We start from the raw sequence: 6685 nt of genomic DNA, 5'->3' as shown, positions 1-6685 counted from the left end.
GTGTGGTAAAGGATAGTAACATTGTCCCTTCTCTCTTTTTCTCTAATTTTTTTATTTGGGCATTTTCTCTTTTTTATGGCATATTTTCTTTCCTTTTTTTTTATTTTTCGTTCAGAGTCTCATCCCGACTTGTGGGGGAATCATAGTCTCCATCATCCTTTCCTCACTGGGACAATGCTCTAATAATAATGATCACCACACTTTTATTTTCTTACAACTCAACAATTACAACTCGATACTTAGAACAAAATATGACTCTATATGAATGCCTCCGGCGGTGTACCGGGATATGCAATGAATCAAGAGTGACATGTATGAAAGAATTATGAATGGTGGCTTTGCCACAAATATGATGTCAACTACATGATCATGCTAAGCAATATGACAATGATGGAGTGTGTCATAATAAATGGAACGGTGGAAAGTTGCATGTCAATATACCTCGGAATGGCTATGGTAATGCCATGATAGGTAGGTATGGTGGCTGTTTTGAGGAAGGTATATGGTGGGTGTATGATACCGGTGAAAGGTGCGTGGTATTTAGAGAGGCTAGCAATGGTGGAAGGAAGAAATTATGTATAATCCATGGACTCAACATTAGTCATAAAGAACTCATATACTTATTGCAAAAATCTACAAGTTATCAAAGCAAAGTATTACGTGCATGCTCCCAGGGGGATAGATTGGTAGGAAAATACCATCGCTCGTCCCGACCGCCACTCATAAGGAAGACAATCAAAAAATAAATCAAGCTCCGACTTCATCACATAACAGTTCACCATACATGATTGCTACGGGAATCACAAACTTTAACACAAGTATTTCTCAAATTCACAAATACTCAACTAGCACAACTTTAATATCACCATCTTTATATCTCAAAACAATTATGAAGCATCAAACTTCTCATAGCATTCAACACACTCATAAGAAAGTTTTTACTATTCTTGAATACCAAGCATATTAGGATTATTTAAGAAAATTACCATGCTATTTAAGACTCTAAAAATAATCTAAGTGAAGCATGAGAGATCAATAGTTTCTATAAAACAATTCCACCACCGTGCTCTAAAAAATATAAGTGAAGTACTAGAGCAAAACTATATAACTCAAATGATATAAGTGAAGCACATAGAGTATTCTAACAAAATCAAAATCATGTATGGATCTCTCAAAAGGTGTGTACAGCAAGGATGATTGTGGTAAACTAACAAATAAAGACTCAAGTAATACAAGATGCTCCAAGCAAAACACATATCATGTGCTGAATAAAAATATAGCTCCAAGTAAAGTTACCGATAGAAGTAGACGAAAGAGGGGGTGCCTTCCGGGGAATCCCCAAGCTTTGGATTTTAGGTGTCCTTAGATTATCTTGAGGGTGCCATGGGCATAACCAAGCTTAGGCTCTTGCCACTCCTTGTTCCATAATCCATCAAATCTTTACCCAAAACTTGAAAACTTCACAACACAAAACTTAAAGTAGAAAATCTCGTGAGCTCCGTTAGCGAAAGAAAACAAAAGACCACTTCAAGGTACAGTAATGAACTCATTCTTTATTTATATTGGTGTTAAACCTACTGTATTCCAACTTCTCTATGGTTTATAAACTATTTTACTAGCCATAGATTCATCAAAATAAGCAAACAACACACGAAAAACAGAATCTGTCAAAAACAGAACAGTCTGTAGTAATCTGTAGCTAGCGCAAGATATTGAACCTCAAATATTCTGAAATAAATTTCTGGACGTGAGGAATTTATCTATTAATCATATTCAAAAATAATTAACTAAATATGACTTTCCAAATAAAAATGGCATCAGTTCTCGTGAGCGCTAAAGTTTCTGTTTTTTACAGCAAGATTAACAAGACTTTCCCCAAGTCTTCCCAACGGTTCTACTTGGCACAAACACTAATTAACACAAAAACACAACCAAAACATATGCTAGGTAAATTATGTATTACTAAACAGGAGCAAAAAGCAAGGAATAAAAATAAAATTGGGTTGCCTCCCAACAAGCGCTATCGTTTAACGCCCTTAGCTAGGCATAGCAAGGATATATCTAGGTATTGCCATCTTTGGTAGGTAATTCTTCAATGAGGAATCTACCATCCTTAGGAATTTCTTTCTTTTTATTGATTATCAAACTTTTAGGCATAAGATCGAAAAATTCATTTGTAACAAATAGTTCCTTAATAATAGCAAAAAGATTGGGATGAATACTTATAGATCTGAGATCCGCAGTTTCCTTACTAGAAGATTCACCCTTATTTTTAGGAACATACATAAGTTTGGCAATTTTAGTGGGAGGACTTGGAGTATTCTTTACGGAAGAAAAGGCGGTTCCCAAGTTGGTAATAAAACCCTCAAGTTTATCAATTCTAGTGGAATCCTGATTTATTTTCTCATTAACTATAGGTTCCTTTTCTTTAATATTTTTCAAAGTGACTCCTGCTTTAGATCCATATTGAGTGATTCGGTTGTGGATCTTTTTATCCAAATTTTCAATTAACTCTAAAGTAGCAACCTTATTCTCAATAATTTCAAGTCTTTGCATTACATGCTCCAAAGTTAACGTAGTTCCATTAACCAAAAGAGGTGGTGAGCCAAACAAATCTATCATAGCATTATAAGAATCAAAAGTATGGCTACCCAAGAAGTTCCCTCCGGTAATGGTATCAAGGATATATCTGTACCAAGGAGTAGCGCCTACATAAAAATTGCAAAGAAGAACGAAAGTAGATTGCTTCCTGGTAGATCTATTTTGAGCATTGCAAATTCTATACCAAGCTTCTTTTAGATTTTCTCCCTCCCTTTGCTTAAAATTTAGAACTTCATTCTCAGGAGACAACGGAGAAGATAGAGGACTTGCCATAGCGACAAGCAAACGGAAAAGAGGCGAATAGAGAAACAGAGGGAGGATAGAGAGAGAGGGGGGTGAATAAAACGGCAAGGGTGAAGTAAGGGAGAGGAAAACGAGAGGCAAATGACAAATAATGTAATGCGGGAGATAAGGGTTGTGATGGGTACTTGGTATGTTGACTTTTGCGTAGACTCCCCGGCAACGGCGCCAGAAATTCTTCTTGCTACCTCTTGAGCACTGCGTTGGATTTCCTTGAAGAGGAAAGGATGATGCAGCAAAGTAGCGTAGGTATTTCCCTCAGTTTTTTAGAACCAAGGTATCAATCCAGTAGGAGGCTACGCGCGAGTCCCTCGTACCTGCACAAAGCAAATAACTCCTCACAACCAACGCGATAAGGGGTTGTCAATCCCTTCATGATCACTTACGAGAGTTAGATCTGATAGATATGATAAGATAATATTTTTGGTGTTTTTGTGATAAAGATGCAAAGTAAAATAAAAGCAAAGGAAAAAAGCAAAGGAAATAACTAAGTATTGGAAGATTAATATGATGAAGATAGACCCGGGGGCCATAGGTTTTACTAGTGGCTTCTCTCAAGAGCATAAGTATTTTACGGTGGGTGAACGAATTACTGTTGAGCAATTGATAGAATTGAGCATAGTTATGAGAATATCTAGGTATGATCATGTATATAGGCATCACGTCCGAGACAAGTAGACCGACTCCTGCCTGCAGCTACTACTATTAGTCCACTCATCGACCGCTATCCAGCATGCATCTAGAGTATTAAGTTCATGAAAACAGAGTAACGCCTTAAGCAAGATGACATGATGTAGAGGGATAAACTCATGCAATATGATGAAAACCCCATCTTGTTATCCTCGATGGCAACAATACAATACGTGCCTTGGTGCCCCTACTGTCACTAGGAAAGGACACCGCAAAATTGAACCCAAAGCTAAGCACTTCTCCCATTGCAAGAAAGATCAATCTAGTAGGCCAAACCAAACTGATAATTCGAAGAGACTTGCAAAGATAACCAATCATACATAAAAGAATTCAGGGAAGATTCAAATAGATATTCTTGATCATAAACCCACAATTCATCGGTCTCAACAAACACACCGCAAAAAGAAGATTACATCGAATAGATCTCCACGAGAGAGGGGGAGAACATTGTATTGAGACCCAAAAAGAGAGAAGAAGCCATCTAGCTAATCACTATGGACCCGAAGGTCTGAGGTAAACTACTCACACTTCATCGGAGAGGCTATGGTGTTGTAGAAGCACTCTGTGATGGATGCACCCTCCGGCGGAGCTCCGGAATAGGCCCCAAGATGGGATCTCGTGGATACAGGAAGTTACGGCGATGGAATTAGGGTTTTGGCTCCGTATCTGGTCGTTTGGGGGTACGTAGGTATATATAGGAGGAAGGAGTACGTCGGTGGAGCAACAGGGGTCCCACGAGGGGGGAGGGTGCGCCTGGGGGGGTAGGTGCGCCCCCTACCTCGTGGCCTCCTCCTTTATTTCTTGACGTAGCGTCCAAGTCTGTTGGATCATGTTCGGTGAGAAGATCACGTTCCCGAAGGTTTCATTCTGTTTGGACTCCGTTTGATATTCCTTTTCTTCGAAACCCTAGAATAGGCAAAAACAGCAATTCTGGGTTGGGCCTCCGGTTAATAGGTTAGTCCCAAAAATAATATAAAAGTGGATAATGAAGCCCAATAATGTCCAAAACAGTAGATAATATAGCATGGAGCAATCAAAAATTATAGATACGTTGGAGACGTATCACTCAGCCTCATTCTTTGAGCTACGATGGCTTCATGAAGTGGGTTCTCATCATCTTCATCGAGTGGGTCCCTCATTATCTTCATTATCTTCGTCATCTTCATCAGCTTCCACCAAGATGAGATAAATGACAGCCAGCTTGGGTCTTTCTGCTCTGAAGGAGAAGCTGATCAACTCACCACCAGTAAGACGCATGCGGGCGAGGAAACAGGCCCATCCATCTCCTCCAATCTGGGACATATTGCGTCCTTTCTCGACCTCCATAGTGTACGACCCCCAGGAGCCTCAAATGTCACAGTGTCTCATGTGAGCTTGTTGAATTTCAACCTCACATTGCATGGGACGATCTATGTAAAAAAAGCGAAATGACACAATGGAGTAATGCCAACACTAAAAATAAAATAGTTGTTACATTTCATCTAATTTCTTACCGCCGCATGAAGAAAACTCGGCTGGAATTAGATGCCGAACATCTTGCCAGTTGCAAGGCTGCTGGCGCACCTTGACTTGCACAGTCGACATGATGGTGGTGGTGGTGGCGCCATTTTCCTAAAGCAATATGAGCAAAGGATTAACGATCCACTTCACAGGAAAGAAAAACAGTAGCATGTGATATTTTTGGCTCTTCCGCGAGAAGAAATTTGATGGACAATTATAATCCTAAGATCTAGTAACATATTAGATAACAAGGTACCACCTACGAAAGCATTTTGGTGGCACCTATTGCCGAAAAAACTTTTCACAAATATCTACCAAATCAAGGTAACACCTACTGAGGGAGTCCTGGATTAGGGGGTGTTCGGGTAGCCGGACTATACCTTCAGCCGGACTCCAGGACTATGAAGATACAAGATTGAAGACTTCGTCCCGTGTCCGGATGGGACTTTCCTTGGCGTGGAAGTCAAGCTTGGCAATGCGGATATTCAAGATCTCCTACCATTGTAACCGACTTTGTGTAACCCTAACCCTCTCCGGTATCTATATAAACCGGAGGGTTTTAGTCCGTAGGACAACTTCATCATACAACAATCATACCATAGGCTAGCTTTTAGGGTTTAGCCTCCTTGATCTCGTGGTAGATCTACTCTTGTACTACCCATATCATCAATATTAATCAAGCAGGACGTAGGGTTTTACCTCCATCAAGAGGGCCCAAACCTTGGTAAAACATCGTGTTCCTTCCCTCCTGTTACCATCCGGCCTAGACGCACAGTTCGGGACCCCCTACCCGAGATACGCCAGTTTTGACACCGACATTGGTGCTTTCATTGAGAGTTCCTCTGTGTCGTCGCTTTTAGGCCCGATGGCTCCTTCGATCATCAACAACGATGCAGTCCAGGGTGAGACTTTTCTCCCCGGACAGATCTTCGTCTTCGGCGGCTTCACACTGCGGGCCAATTCGCTTGGCCACCTTGAGCAGATCGAAAGCTACGCCCCTGGCCACCAGGTCAGATTTGGAAGCCTAAACTACACGGCTGACATCCGCGGGGACTGGATCTTCGACGGATTCGAGCCACAGCCAAGCGCGCCGCACTGTCTCGATGGGCATGATATAGCTCTGCCGCCGAACAGTGCCTTGGAGGCCGCACACACATCGGTTCCAACCATTGATTCGGAGCCTACTACGCGGATCGAGGATCAGCGGTTGGACGCTGCCTCAGGGGCTGCGATCTCAGAGGCGATCAAGCCGAACTCCAGCCCCGCACTCCGCATGGCCCGTGACTCTGAGGAGCCGGATTCCTCTCCTAACTCCAAGCCCCCCGCGCCCCTGCCGATCGAATCCAATTGGGCGCCGATAATGGAGTTCACCGCCGCGGACATCTTTCAGCACTCGCCCTTCGGCGACATCCTGAATTCTCTAAAGTCTCTCTCTTTATCAGGAGAGCCCTGGCCGGACTACCGTCAGCAAGGTTGGGATACGGACGATGAAGAAATTCAAAACCCACCCACCACCCACTTCGTAGCCACTGTCGACGACTTAACCGACATGCTTGACTTCGACTCCAAAGACATCGACGGCATGGACGACGAT

Source organism: Triticum dicoccoides, chromosome 7A, assembly GCF_002162155.2.
Source record: "Triticum dicoccoides isolate Atlit2015 ecotype Zavitan chromosome 7A, WEW_v2.0, whole genome shotgun sequence".
In the NCBI taxonomy this organism is placed as follows: domain Eukaryota; kingdom Viridiplantae; phylum Streptophyta; class Magnoliopsida; order Poales; family Poaceae; genus Triticum; species Triticum dicoccoides.
This window is presented reverse-complemented; position numbering follows the sequence as displayed.